The following is a 16251-nucleotide window of genomic DNA, read 5'->3' as shown; positions in this document are numbered from 1 at the left end:
CTGCCCCCTGGGAGGCAGCTCTCACACCAATTGGGGGGCCTGAAACATTTCAAGTAACAAATGAAATGACCCCCAAGAGAGCCAAAAGCCCCTCCTTCTTGCTGTACGATTCAGAACTCAGATCTATCAGAGCTGACATGATGAGGAAATGCTTGGCATAGGGCAGGTACTCATTAAATGTGGTTTCCATTTTCTTGACTTAGGACAAGGGCGTCCACCCTTCATTCCTGTCCTATTTGGTGGCAGATTTGTTCTGGTGAGAAACCCTCTCGCTCAAGGGCAGTGAGGCACATGGGTTCATTGTGCCTGAGTAGCTGGGTGACACAGGGCGGGGACTGCATTACTTGAACATGCTGCTTGTGGGTGTGTCCACCCAATGACTTTTCTTTTCCATCTTGATGGATATGTTCCAACATCTAATCCTGATCCTTCACAGAATAAACAGAACAGTGACGTATTTCATACTTTTCGTGGTTGATTTCCTGCACTTTTGACAGTAGAATAAACAGAAACTCTGGCTCTGAAATCAAATAGACTTGGGTCCAAATCTGGGCTCTGACATTTGTCAACTGCATGATCCTAAGCAAGTGAACATCTCCGAGCCTCAGTTTCTGCATTTGTAAAATTATGATAACAAAAGGACCTACCTCCTAGGGTTGATGTGAGGAATAAATGCTATGGTACATGTAGAAGAGCAGCCAGAAAGAAAGCGCTCAACAACATCATGTACTATTATTATCTTTAATGTTAGTATTATTATTCTCATCTCTTCAAACTGCAGAAATCACTTCCTGATACTTCAGGACACCAACAAAGGAATTTTACCCAAGTCTGACAAGTCCCCTGGTAGGAGTAATATCTTGGAAGCTCCCACAGCACTTATTTTATTTTTATTATTTTTATTTATTTATTTATTTTGTGAGGAAGATCAGCCCTGAGCTAACATCTGTGCTAATCCTCCTCTTTTTGCTGAGGAAGACCGGCTCTGAGCTAACATCTATTGCCAATGCTCCTCCTTTTTTTTACCCCCCCAAAGCCCCAGTAGATAGTTGTATGTCATAGTTGCACATCCTTCTAGTTGCTGCATGTGGGACGCGGCCTCAGCATGGCCGGAGAAGCGGTGCATTGGCGCACACCTGGGATCCGAACCCAGGCCGCCAGTAGCAGAGCGCGCGCACTTGACCGCTAAGCCACGGGGCCGGCCCCTCCCACAGCACTTAAAGTACAAACTAGGTACAGAATTAAAGGTAGACAGAGATCAAGGCAGAGAAACACAGAACCCAGAGCTAAGAGTTGGGAAAACCCGGCTTACAGTCTTGGTTTGGCGGATAATTCACCATGTGATCCTGGGCCTTATTTTCCCCATCAGAAAAAGAGAGGAATGGGGGTCCGGCCCCATGGCGTAGCAGTTAAGTGCACGCGCTCCGCTGCTGGCGGCCCAGGTTCGGATCCCAGACGCACACCAATGCACTGCTTGTCAGGCCATGCTGTGGCAGCGTCCCACATAAAGTAGAGGAAGATAGGCACGGATGTTAGCTCAGGGCCAGTCTTCCTCAGCAAAAAAAGAGGAGGATTGGCATGGATGTCAGCTCAGGGCTGATCTTCCTCACAAAAAAAAATAAGAAAGAAAAAAGAAAAGGAGAGGATGGGTCTGCTGTCCCCCCTTCTAGATCTCAATCCGTGCTGTGCAGCCTTTGTCCACGCCAGCACTTCCAATTCTGTCCACCAGGTGGCATATGAATGCCAAATTGCCCAGGCTACTTTCAAATCAGAAAGAATAGATTTCATTTTAATTGCTATTGTTTAAAATAAAGCAAAGCAAATATGAAATTTTTGTAAGATATATATTTATAATTTTTACACTCAACTTTATTGGGGTATTTATTTACATATCATAAAATTCACCCGTTTTAAGTGCACAATTCAAGGATTTTTAAGCACATTTTACGGAGTTGTGCAACCATTACAGTAGTCCAATTCTAGAATATTTCCATCACCCTAATAATATCCCTCTGTAAGCCATATTTGTTAATTTAAAAAATTATGAAATGTTTCAAAATCTGTAAAATAATGAAAATAATACTTGCATATACATATCACACAGATCTAAAAAATGTTAACATTTTGCAAGCATAGACTTAATATTGCATATACATTTCTTCATCTCCCCACCTCCCTGCCTCTCCAGAGATAACCGCTATTTTGCTATTGGCAAGTATTCTTCCTTCCATGTTTTAATATTTTTATTACATATGTATGTATCCATAAACAATATATGATAGTTTTGTTTCCTTTAAAATTTCCATAAATGTTATCATACTATTCACATGATTTTGTAAGTTGCTTTTTTTAACCTAATATTTGGATAAATATTCCCTAATTGCACCTCACAAAGGTTGTACCAGTTTGCACTCTCACAACCAGTGCATAAAAATGCCAGTTTCCCTTGCCAACACAGTGTTCTCTCAAACTTTTCTATCTCTGACAATCTCATAGTGAAAAATGATATCTCAGAATAATTCTAATTCAATGTTTCTCAAGTTATGAATGATATTTAGCATATTTTCATCTAATTAGACCAATTAGTGGGGCCAGGTAGCGGTTAGGTGCGCGAGCTCTGCCGCTGGTGGCCCGGGTTCGGATCCTGGGCGCGCACCGAGGCACCGCTTGTCAGGCCATGCTGTGGCGGCATCCCACATAAAGTGGAGGAAGATGGGAACAGATGTTAGCTCAGGGCCAGTCTTCCTCAGCAAAAAGAGGAGGATTGGCATGGATGTTAGCTCAGGGCTGATCTTCCTCACACACACAAAAAAGAGACCAATTAGTAATTTATTTTTTTTCATCAATCTGGTCATGTCCTTTGACCATTTTTTTCAGGTTGTTAGTCTTTTCTTATTATTTATTTATTTTTTTTTTTGGTGAGGAAGATTAGCGCTGAGCTAACATCTGTTGCCAATCCTCCTCTTTTTGCCGAGGAAGATTCGCCCTGGGCTAACATCTGTGCTTATCTTCCTCTATTTTATATATGACGCCTGCCACAGCATGGCTCGATAAGCAGTGCCTAGGTCCGCGCCCAGGATCCAAACCCGCAAACCCGGGGCCACCAAAGGGGAGCACATGAACTTAACCATTATGCCACCAGACTGGCCCCTACTTATTAATTTATAATCACCGTTTATATATTAAGGAAATTAGCCTTATGCCATAAATAGATGTTCCAAATATTTTTTCCAATGTATTATTTGCCTTTTGACTTTTGGGATATGGAGTTTTTTCGCAATGAAGAAATATTTTATGTTTTGCAGCCTTTCCCCACTCTAACATTGTTTTAAAATTACTTTATGAATTCTCCTGGTGTTTTTATGGTTTCCTTTTTAACGTTTAAATCTTTGATCTATTTGGAAGTTATTTCAGTGTGAATGATGAGGTAGAGGTCCAATTTTATTTTATCTTTTCCAGTTGCTCCAAACCCTATTTATTGAATAATCTATCTTTTTCACAAAGCACACAATGCCACCTTTATCGTATATTAAATTTCCATATGCATTTCTGTCTAGTCATGGAACAGTTTACAGGCTCCTTTCAAGGGTAGGTCAAAGCTGGGAGCCGCAGAAAAGCAATCTGCAGAGCTGGCTGGATTCTGTGTTCTGAGTCTGGACTTTCTCTATACAGCCTCTGAGCTGCTGAACTCTGGGGAGAGCCTTGTCAGCTGCATTTGGCTGCTGGATGCCAAGAAAGTGGCCCTTGATTTAGAATGAAGGAGCCTCTAGAAAGTAGTACTGTGTCTGTTCTCTGGTAAGATAAAGCACAAGAGATAACAGATTAAAACCAGTCAGGAAATTCACAAAGTGAGTCTAAAATTTATATGCAAATATGAATGACCTATATTAGCCACGATAATATTGAAAAACAGGACAAAAGTAGGAAGACTTACATTACCAGATTTCAAGACTTACCATAAAGCGACAGTCATTAAGACAATGTGGTATTGGCATAAGACAGACAAATAGATTAGAAGAGAATCCAGAAATAGACTCCTAAGTGTATGGTCACTGGATTTATATGGCCCAAGTGCAATTCAATGGAAGAAAAAATTTTCCCCCAGTAAATGGAGCAATAGGGTACCTCTTAAAAAATAAAAAGCCCTTTACCCCTACCTCACACCATACACATATATTAATTCAAGATGAGTCATAGACCTAAATGTAAAAAGTAAAACAATAAGGCTTCTAGAAGAAAACATAGAAGAGTATCGTTGTGACCTTGGGATAGGCAAAGCTTTCTTTTTTTTTTTTTTAAAGATTTTATTTATTTAATTTTTTCCCCCCAAAGCCCCAGTAGATAGTTGTACGTCATAGCTGCACGTCCTTCTAGTTGCTGTATGTGGGACTCGGCCTCAGGATGGACGGAGAAGTGGTGCCTCTATGCGCACCCGGGATCCGAACCCGGGCCACCAGCATTGCAGTGCGCGCACTTAACCACCAAGCCACAGGGCCGGCCAAGGCAAAGCTTTCTTAAATGGCCACAAAAAGCACAATCATAATAGATAATTCTTTATTCAACATTTATTGAGTGTCTACTAAGTGCCCCAACCTATGCTAGGTGCCAGACATGCCCACGAAAAAAACATCAGCACGGCCTTCCAGGAGCTGGCTCAGTTTAATGGGACAGACAGATGCCTACTCAGGCAATAATACTGCAGCCTTCTAGGGGCTCTGGGGTAATCACAAGAGGCAGTGGGGGCCAGAGGAGGGCCACCTTACCCAGAATTCTGGGAAGGCTTCTTGGAATATGTGAAATCGAAGCCAAGACTTGAAGGATGAGGGAAGTCAGGCAGGATATAGCATAAAGAAACAGTGTTTTCGAAGTCCTGACAGGGACAGTGGTGAGTGGGTAGAAATGCAAGATTTTCAATTTGGTGGAAGCAGGTAGGTGGGACAGATATTTTTTCAAGAATGTGTCTGTTGTTTTTGGTTTTGTTTTGTTTTTTTTGTGAGGAAGATCAGCCCTGAGCTAACATCCGGTGCCAATCCTCTTCTTTTTTGCTGAGGAAGATTGGCCCTGAGCTAACATCTGTCCCCATCTTCCTCTACTTTTTTTATATTGGACACCATCACATCATGGCTTGACAAGCAGCGCGTCAGTGCGCACCCGGGATCTGAACCTGTGAACCCCAGGCCGCCCAAGCGGAGTGCGTACACTTAACCGCTGCGCTACTGGGCCAGCCCCAGAATGTGTCTGTTGTTAATTTTCCTTTAATTAATCATTTAAGCCAGAGGGTTCTCCAACTTCATTAAGTACAAGAATCACCCACAAACTTCTAAAATGAATATTCTGGGGCCCCACCACAGAAATTTCATCCAGTAGGTGCAAAATGGGCCTGGGCATCTACATTTTAACAAGCTTTCTCCCATCGCAAATGATGCTAATCCTGCCAGCCCTCAAACTACCCCCTGAAGAGCACTGATTAAGCATTAAGGTTCTTCCCCCTGGGAAATGGGGAGTACTTTCTTAGGTGGTCTGAAGGTGAGAAGATCTGAGAGCTTTTCTGGAAAATCAGACTACGATGCAAGTGATTCTAAAAAGTCTTCTCCTCTGGACACTAGAAGTGCTCTGTGCAAGCATCTGAGGGATGAGGAAGCCACCAAGAAAAGGAAGCTGTAGCTCCCAGGAACCCTGCCTAGTAACCAGTGAAAATTTCCGAGGATGCTCTGAGGACCTGGTCCAGTCTCCGTTATTCCTTATGAATATGTATGAGTCCCCAGCTGTTAAGCTGAGTTCCTAGCCTTCAGCTTCAGAATTGACAAAATAGGGCCAGCCTGTTGCGTGGTTAAGTTCACACCCTCCGCCCCAGGAGCCCGGGGTTTGCAGGTTCGGATCCCAGGCACGGACCTACACACTGCTTATTAAGTTGTGCTGTGGCAGGCGTCCCACATACAAAATAGGGGTCATAATGGATGTTAGCCTGGGGCTAATCTTCCTCAGCAAAAAACAAAACAAAGATAAAGAATCAACAAAATAATGTAAACATTTCAGAACCTGAGGACACACCCACAGCATATTTCAGGGCCTGGCACTTCATTAGGAAGCTGGTTTCTAGCAGTGTTTTCACAAGTATTTCTCCAGTGATAGATGAATACATTAAACCCAGCAGGCCGCCATGTCCGTGGTCCACGGATGTAGAGGAACTGATATCAGGGCTGGCATTACTACCTCCTGCCCTACTCCCTGGCAGGGGTGCTATTTCCCCTTCCCAGCTTGTCAATTGTCTAAGCTCCTCTGTGTAATCATCAGATAGCCAGCTAATGGGTTCATGCCTGAGTTACCCCCTGGAGTCACTGAAAAATATTAGAAGAAGATGGAACCCCAAAACTTGTAGCTGGAAATTAATAGGCTAGTAGGAAAAAAAATCCAGGGCTAACTGTAAATACTTGAGAATCACCACCTCATGAGAGCTAGAGATATCTATATACACATGAGTGGCTGGAACTTTTAATAACCAAAAGCTAAATAAATGTATACCCTACAGCCCGGCCCAGCAATTCCACTCTTGGGTGTACACCTAACAGAAATGAATGTCATATCTAACCAAGAACGAGAATATTCATTTTTGGTTGAAATAGAAACAAGACAAATGTTCACCAACACTAGAATGGGTTAATAAATTGTGATATACTCACAATTTATTTCGAATACTACACAGCAATGAAAACTAACAGACTAAGCTACATGCAAGAACATGGGTGAATATAACAATCAAAATATTGCATGAGGGGGCCAGCCCAGTGGCATAGCAGTTAAGTTCGCACGCTCCGCTTCAGCAGCCCAAGGTTCGTAGGTTCAGATCCCAGGGGTGGACTGATGCACAGCTTGTCAAGCCATGCTGTGGCAGCATCCCATATAAAGTAGCGGAAGATGGGCATGGATGTTAGCCCAGGACCAGTCTTCCTCAGCAAAAAGAGGAGGATTGGCATTAGATGTTAGCTCAGGGCTAATCTTCCTCACACACTCACACAAAATATATATTGCATGCAAGAAGTCAGACACAAAAAAGTATATAATCTATCATTCTATTTACATGATGTTCAGGAACAGGCAAAAACTGTTCTTAAATAATAGAAGTCAGAAGACTGGTTACCCTATGGGGTTGGACAGATAGGGAAGGAGCCTAAAAGAACTTTCTGGTGCTGGAAATTGTTCTATTTCTTGATCTGGGTGGTGGTAACATGTGTATACATATGTAAAAAAGTCATTATGCAAACTTCACTCCTAGGTTGAATTTCTCCTAGCAAAATAAAAACATATGTCTACACAAAAACTTGTGTACAAATGTTCATAGCAGCATTATTCATAATAGACAAAAGGTGGAAACAACCTTTTATGAGTCTGCTAGGACTGCCATAACAAAGCACCACAGACTGGCTGGCTTAAAGAACAGAAATTTATCCTCACAGTTCCGGAAGCCAGAAGTCTGAGACCAAGGTGTTGGCAGAGTTGGTTTCATCTGAGGCCTCTCTCATTGGCTTGTGGATGGCTGTGTGCTCCCTGTATCTTCACGTGGTCTTCTCTCTGTGTGTCTGTGTCCTAATTTCCTCTTGTTCTGAGGACACCAGTCATATCGGCTAAGAGCTCACCCTACTGACCTCATTTTACTTAATTACCTCTTTAAAGACCCTATCTCCAAATACAGTCACATTCTGAGGTACTAGGGGTTAGGACTTCAACATATGAATTTTTGGAGAACACAGTTCAGCCCATAACAAACCCAAATATCCATTGACTGATGAATCAATGGATAATATTCATTTTAGAATGAATGGGTAAACAAAATGTGGTATATCCATTATAATAGAATATCATTCAGCCATAAAAAGAAATAAAGTACTGATACATCCTACAGCATGGATGAACCTTGAAAACATATGTTAAGTGAAAGAAGCCAGGCACAAAAGACCACATATTATATGATTCCATTCATATGAAATGTCCAGAATAGGCAAATCCATGGAGATAGAAAGTAGATTAATGGTTGCCAAGCCAGGAATGGAGATAAGGGAGGAATAGGGAATGACTATTCATGAGCTCAAAGGTTCTTTTTGGGATGGCGCAAATCTTTTAGAATTAGATTGTGGTGATGGCTGCGCATGTTGGGGCCCAGGGCAGGCTGCCCTAAAATATCCCACAACAGCATATTGATTATTTTGAATTAAAGTTACTTGAAAAAAAATAAAAATAAAGTTACTTGAGAAGTAAAAGGGGCATTCTGACCCTCCTGTCTCTGTTCCTCCTGAAAGCAGGAAATGAATTTCCCCTGTGAAAGGTGCTCTCTCTCCCTGCATCCTCATCACTAGAGCTAGGGAATTCAAGGCTTAGAAGCCAGCATAAAGAAACCTTGCTAACTTACTACCTCAAGCCTAAACTCTGCTTAAATTCCTCCCTATTTACATACCTCAAATCTAAGTTGGTTTGTCCTGTCATTCCTCAGAAATTTATTGTTTCTTTAGATAAAAGATATATATACTGCCTTCTTTGTTTACTCTCTGAGCATCATTTCTCTATGATCTCCATATGTACATATTAAACTGGGTTTTTCTCCTGTTAATCTGGTCTTGTGTCATTTTTATTATTAGTCCAGCCATAGGAACACAAGAAGGGAAGATGGGATTTTCCCCACCCTGACACAACTCTGTGAATATGCTAAAAACAACAAAATACTTTAAATGGGTGAATTGTCTATGTGAATTATATCTCAATAAAACTGTTATAAAAAATGCATTGCATGATACACTTAAGATTTATGCACTTTATCGTGTGCATTATAGCCCAATGCAAATTAAAGCCAAACAAAATAATAACAGTCTCTTCCTCCAAAGGTATTTGAGAAGATGAGTGAAGAGAGAGAAGGTATTTGGGACGACTCACTCGTTGCTAGAGTTGCCCCTTGCTGCATCGAAAAGTGCCAGGAAGATCAACCACGGTGGGGGGGGTGGGGGGGTGGACCACCAGGGACCAACGCAACTGGGGAAGAGCTGGGGGAAGTGCAAAGGATAGGATGCCAGAGAGTAAAATAGAATCCAATTCGATGAAAACAGATTTGGCTTTGGCCAAACAAAAGTTAAACTACCTTTTAATGTTTATTATGAAGGAGCACGTAAAGAAAACCATGAACGACTACAAACCAGAAATACCGTTAAGAGCACCTTGATGTAATTCTGCAAGTATGAATTCAGTGCCTTGCATGTGTCAGAGTCCGTGCTAGGCATCGGGCCAGGAATATGTGACTCCAGGCAGCTGCTGGGAAGTAAACGTGGGAGGAAGGGAAGGGGTTGGCGGCTGGAGACACAAGGAAAGCTGCGTTCAGCTAGGGAAAATCCCTAGCTTTGAGCAGCGGCTGAGGCTGAGGGAGCAGAGGACTATGCGTGTGTGTGTGATGTGGGGGTGGGGGGCGGAAGGGGGCTGCAGGGGAGCATTGGGGAGGTGGTGAGGCCCATACTGGCTTCTCGGACTTGGTAGTGATAGCTTTGGCTAGAAGGGAGGATTCCCCTCCCCCATCCTGGCAGGGACCAGAGTTTGGCCGAACAGGGAAGGATAAGGCAACACCTATCCCCCGGGCTTTATCAAAATTCCACTCCCGTCAATGCTGAATCTGCCGGAGCCAGGATGGGAAGTTCAGTCCAAGCTCCCCAAAATTCAGATTCAGGATATCTGGGCTGCGTTTGCAGGTGTGAGGGATGAGGGTGTTGTCAGGACCAGAAATTTAAATTTTTAACACCACCTCAGATGATTGTGGTGTAAGGGGTTGGGGGGGGTTGTTTCTTAAACTGTAGGTGGAAAAACACTGCCTAAGGGGAACTGCATCTAATCCTCTGTTACAGATCATCTCCTACTAAACCGGGAAGCAGGTCTTCCTCGAGTCTAACCCAGATCCTTCCTACTGCTGCTTTAATCACCACACCCTACCTGCCTCTTCTGGTCAGAAATAAAATGTTGGTACACTGTTTTTATTTCTGCTGCTGGACATAAGCCAGTGAAAATAAGGCACCCCAGGGAGTTAAGTGAAGTTTGAGCTTGTCATTATTTCCACTTTATTCCTTGTTACCCTGGACGATGATGTCTCCCACTGTAAACTCTGAAATCAGAAGAACTTCTGGTCAGCCATGCAAGGGAAGAAAGTTAGTTCTTGCCAGGAGACAGGACCGCTATTCTGTTTATTTATTCAAAATATGTTTATACCAAGTTGGCAAGTACTGGGAACAACTTCTCATACGTTGCTGGTGGGAATGTTAAAAGATACACTTCGGAAAACAGTTTGGCAGTTTCTTGTAAAATTAAAACATAGGCTTACCGTGATCCAGCAATTCCACTAATCAGTTTTTATCCAAAAGAAATAAAAAATATGTCTCCCCAAAAGACACGAACAGAATGTTCATAGCAGCTTTATCCATATTAGCCAAAAACTGAAATCATTTCTAATGTCCATCAACAAAATTGTTGTATATCTATATGATGGAACGCTCCTAGGCAATAAAAGGGAATCAATTATTGGTATGATCAATAGCACAGATTATGCTCAAAAACATCATGCTGAGTGAAAGAAACCTGACACAGAAGTAGAAATACTGTATGGTTCCATCTAAATGAAACTCCACTTGGCAGTAAAGCATATTAGGGACTGCCAGGGGCTAGGTGAGGGGTGGGGATTGATGAATGATCAAAATAGTCCATATCTTGATTATAGTTAACAGTTACATATGTCAAAACACATTGTCCTGTGAACTTAAAATGAGTGCTTTTATTGTTTGTAAATTATGCTTCAATAAAATTGAAAAAATAGAGTAAAAAAGAAAAAATATATTATGCCATAGATCATTCAACCAATAAGGCATACAAAGCAGTCAGCAAGTCTAAAAATCTGGCTTGTTATTCTCTCATCAATACATTGTGTGCAAGTCAGGAGCAGAGAGAAAAATATGGACTTTTCTTTTCCTGCTTACAAAAATAACCTACTTGGAAAATTATTTAATGTAAGAAGTGAAAGTCCTTGTAAACCCAACCTTTCAGAGGCCATCACTGGGAATCGATTATTCCTCCAGTTTATTTCTAAGACTATTCTAACACATATTATTAAGTCTTTTTTTTGTGTGTGTGAGGAAGATCAGCCCTGAGCTAACATCTGATGCCAGTCCTCCTCTTTTTTGCTGAGGAAGATTGGCCCTGGGCTAACATCTGTGCCCATTTTCCTCTACTTTATATGGGACACCACCACAGCATGGCTTAACAAGCGATGCGTTGGTGCGCGCCTGGGATCCGAACCTACCAACCCCGGGCTGCCAAAGCAGAGCTAGCACCCTTAACCGCTACGCTACCGGGCTGGCCCCGTTATGTCGTTTAATGTCACTAATATTATTTATTAATATTATATTTACAAATATAGAATCCTAATGATAGATTTGGCTTTTCAACTTTCTTTTTCATAAAACAATATATTTTATGTATCTTTCCACACTTGATTGTTTTTACTTTTTGTGTGGTTCCATTGAAGTATCATTTATTTAACTGGTCTCCTTTTGAGGGACCATTTGTTGCTATTTTCCATTCCTGAAAACAGTAATAGACAGCCATGTAATTACACAGCCTGAGTATTCCTATATACAAGTTGGCTTCCTAGAAGTTTGTTGGTCAAGTTGCTTGGTGAAAAGGCATAACAGTTTTAAGGAGGGGAAAAATTACTCCCTTTCTGTTGCTGTGGCTGCAGGATATGTGGGTGGGGGAAGGAGATATATTCTCAGAGATTCAAGTTCTTATAATGCTTTTTTTATGAGACAAGATTATTAATTACAATACACAAAACCCAACCCTGGCTGATTTAGTGAAAAGAAATTTTTGTTGAAAGGATTGTGTTTAGTTCACAGGATTGCTGGAAAGTTTTGTTATAAGTTGAATAACATTTTGTGGGTCGGCTTGAGACTGGAATCACTACTGTAACACTACTGCTATGGGAAATCTGTTTCAAAATTCAGAAACCTGTTCACAAATAACCTAAATTCACTGCAGGCAGAGACTTCATCTAATTAATTGTTGGGATCCAAAGACTTTGTGGACTTTCTCTGTGGGTTGCATGGTCTAATACCCTTACTGGGCTTTTCCATTAAAGCACCTAATCAGTTTCACCCCCAGGCTGGGTGTACATATTCAATTCTGATGCTAACCACCTGGCGTTAGCACCTGACTCCACAGGTTTAAGGGCTCAGTCCCTATGATATGATGGTATAACAAAAAATAAATGTTTGGTCTTTGTCCTAGTTCCTGGCCCAAGAGCTTCTAAAACCCTTGAGATTCCCTAAGTATTAGGGATGAGAGAAATGTCTCTTGTTATTCATTATAAGCTCCTTTCAACCATACCTGAGTTTATGCTAATAAGGTGACTCTTGGTAGGCCCCTAGACAGCTTCAGGATGGGTGCTGGTTGCCAGAGGGATCAACCATGTGATTAAAGTGTTGGAACTTTCAACTCCACTCCACCCCCCAGCTCTGGAGAGGGGAGAGGGACTGGAGATTGAGTTAATCATCAACGGCCAATGATTTAATCTATCATGCCTGTGCATAATTGATAAAAACCCCTAAACTATGGAATTTGGAGAGTTGCTGGGTTGGTGAACACATCCATGTGTCAGGAGGGAGGCACATTCTAACTCCAATGGGACAGAAGCTCCTGGGCTCAGGACCCTTCCAGACCTCGCCCTATGTACCTCTTTATCTGGCTGTTCATCTGTATCCTTTATAATGCCCTTTACAGTAAACCAGTAAATGTGAGTAAAGTGTTTCCTTGAGTTCTGTGAGCCATTATAGCAAATTATTAAACCTGAACAGGGGGTTGTGTTCAATTTATAGCCGATTAGTCAGAAGCACAGGTGACAAATTGGACTTGTGACTGGCATCTGAAGTGGGGGAAGAGGGAGCAGTCTTGTGGGACTGAGCCCTTAACTTGTGGGATCTGATGCTAACTCCTCTGATAGTTAGTGTCAGAATTGAATTAAATTATAGGATACCCAGCTAAAGGCTGAAGAGTTGGAAGACTGGTTGTTGGTGTGAGGAAAATCTCTACATATTTATTGCCAGAAGTGAATTACGGTGAGTAAAAAACAGATCCTAGTAGTTCCCAACAACACTGCTCTCACTTCAATTGCCAGCCACACTTTGGGGGTCCCCAGGCCAACCCAGGCTATAAATTCAGGGTTCCCATGACTCCTTTAGGTTTGATAATTCACTCAAATGACCCACAGAGGGCCATGGCGTAGTGGTTAAGTGTGCGCGCTCTGCTGCTGGCAGCCCCGGTTTGGTTCCCGGGCATGCGCTGATGCACCGCTTGTCAGGCCATGCTGTGGCAGTGTCTCATATAAAGTAGAGGAAGATGGGCACAGATGTTAGCCCAGGGCCAGTCTTCCTCAGCAAAAAGAGGAGGATTGGCATGGATGTTAGCTCAGGGCTGATCTTCCTCACAAAAAAAAAATGACCCACAGAACTCAGGAGAGTCCTATGCTTACAATTACAGTTTTATTATAAAAGATACAGATCAGGAACAGCCAATGAAGACACATAGGGTGTAGTCTGAGGGGCAATGCAGAGCTTTTGTGCCTTCTTCCTGTAGAGTCAGGGCATCGTGCTCCTGACACATCAATATGTTCACCAACCAGGAAGCTCCCTGGAGCCTAGGTGCCCAGAGTTTTTACTGGGGTTTTATTACCTTGGGCTTGATTAATTAAATCATTGCTCACGTGATTGAGCTCAATATGCAGACCCCTCCCCTCCCCAGAGGTGGAAAGATCCAATCCACTAATCACTTGCTTGGTCTTTCTGGTGACCAGCCCACCATTCTGAAGCTACCTAGGGTCCCACCTTGAGTCACCTCATTAGCATAACAAAGACAGTCCTATCACTCAGGAAATGCCAAGGTTTTTTTGAAGCTCTGTGCCAGGAATCAGGGATCAAAACCAGATATATTCTTTATTATACCATGGCACGTATCACACTCATTGTCATTACCATTGTGCCTGTCTCCCTGGTAAGCTCTGGGAAGGCAGGAGCTGGTTCTGTTGTTTGCTATCGAAGCTCCAGAGTCTTACCTAGGGCCTGTCACATAGGGTGTGCTCTATACCTTTGCTGAACAGATCAACGGGGCTGGTGCTGAAGTAGTTTGGACTTCAGGTATTGGTTACGCTGTATTCAAAAATAACACTTTATAGCCAAAATGTCTATCAACAGGGAACTAGTTGAATAAATCATGGTACTGATACTGAACCTCTTAATCTCAAATTCCTGTGCCTGATGCACAGTAAGCCAATTATTGAGACATCGGTGCTTGGAGATGGAGAAAATTTTATTCAAATTGGCCAAAACGAGAAGGCAGGAGGATAGGTTCTCTCAAATCTGCCTTAACTAGAGAAGAAAGCAGGGTATTTTATAGAGCTAAAGGGTTGGCAGGAGGAATTGCAGAGAAACAAAGTGGTAATCTGTATTTCTTTCACTCCCAATAAGCACCTTGGGCAATCTGACTTCTAGGTGTCAGTGGCAGCTGGGGGCTGGTTATCTGGTGATCCTTGAAGGCATTCTTTTTCTTCTGTAGAACCAGCTCATAAATCCTTGTGACCCTTGGGCTGGCCCCATGGCGTAGAGGGTAAGTGCGCGCACTCCACTGCTGGTGGCCTGGGTTTGGATCCTGGGCACGCACAGACACACTGCTTGTCAGGCCATGCTGTGGTGGCATCCCACATAAAGTGGAGGGAGATGGGCGTGGATATTAGCTCAGGGCCAGTCTTCCTCAGTAAAAAGAGGAGGATTGGCATGGATGTTAGCTCAGGGCTGATCTTCCTCACCAAAAAAAAAAAAAAAAAAAAAATCCTTGTGACCCTTGAGTCACCCCTCAGGTTACACAAGAAAACAGCAAATTGACAAGATTAACTTCTTTTTATAAAAGAGTCGAAAGGTAATCTTATTGAATATTTACAGTAACCCTCAAGAACCCAGCTTCAGTACATTCATACAATGGAATTACTATTGAAAAAGAATGACAATGCTCTAGATAGATGTGCTAATAATGGATAGATTATTAATCCACGACAGATTATGTAGTATTACAAAAAAAGGTCAAGGTGCAGAACAACATTGAATGGTATGTTCTCTTTAACATACAATGTAAAGTGTTTAAATCTTAAGTCTACAGCTTAGGGCCGGCCCCATGGTTTAGCGGTTAGGTGCACGCGCTCTGCTGCTGGAGGCCCGGTCCGGATCCCGGGTGCACACCGACGCACCGCTTCTCCGGCCATGCTGAGGCCGCGTGCCACATACAGCAACTAGAAGGATGTGCAGCTATGACATACAACTATCTACTGGGGCTTTGGGGGGAAATAAATAAATAAATAAAATTAAAAAAAAGAAAATTTAAGTGTACAGCTTAGTGGCTATTTAATGATTAATACATCTGTGTTTACCACTTTGCAGATCGAGATATAGAACATTTCCAGGACTTGGAAATCTTTCTCATATTCCCTTGCATTCCATACCCTCCAAATGGAACCATTCCGACTTCTTTCACCTTAGATTAATTTTGTCTGTTTTTGAACTTTATATCTTTGGAATCACCCAGAATATACTGCATATTTAAACTAAATATTCTACGGCTGGCCCGGTGGCGCAGTGGTTAAGTGTGTGTGCTTCGCTCTGGCGGCCAAAGGGTTCACAGGTTCGGATCCCGGGCGTGCACCAATGCATCGCTTGTTAAGCCATACTGTGGCAACCTCCCATATGAAGTAGAGGAAGATGGGCACGGATGTCAGCCCAGGACCAATGTTCCTCAGCAAAAAGAGGAGGATTGGTATCAGATGTTAGCTCAGAGCTGATCTTCCTTACACACAAAAAAATAAAATAAAATAAATATTCTATTCTGTTACAAATAAATAATGCTTTGTGATCTGTTTTTCCTGCTTAGCACTGTATCATGAACATTTTTAAATTATAATCTGTGGTAAAATTATGATTTTAAATTGCTGTATTGTAAATAATATGTTCTTGGTTATATTTAAATATTTATTCTGTTTTTTTAACTCATGAGGGAAGAGGAGTTCAGAGAATCCTTATAGGCAGCAAGTGCGGGAACTGGGACTCCAACCTGCATCTGAGGGGCTCGCTCTTCCACTGCAAAAAGCAAAGCGCTCAAACATGAGCAGAGCCTTGCAGGTGTCTTGCACTGAGGGCA

Source organism: Ceratotherium simum, chromosome 35 (genome assembly GCF_057802395.1).
Source record: "Ceratotherium simum simum isolate JZ-2026a chromosome 35, ASM5780239v1, whole genome shotgun sequence".
Taxonomy (NCBI): domain Eukaryota; kingdom Metazoa; phylum Chordata; class Mammalia; order Perissodactyla; family Rhinocerotidae; genus Ceratotherium; species Ceratotherium simum.
The sequence above is the reverse complement of the archived record's forward strand: the minus strand, read 5'-3'. Positions refer to the sequence as shown.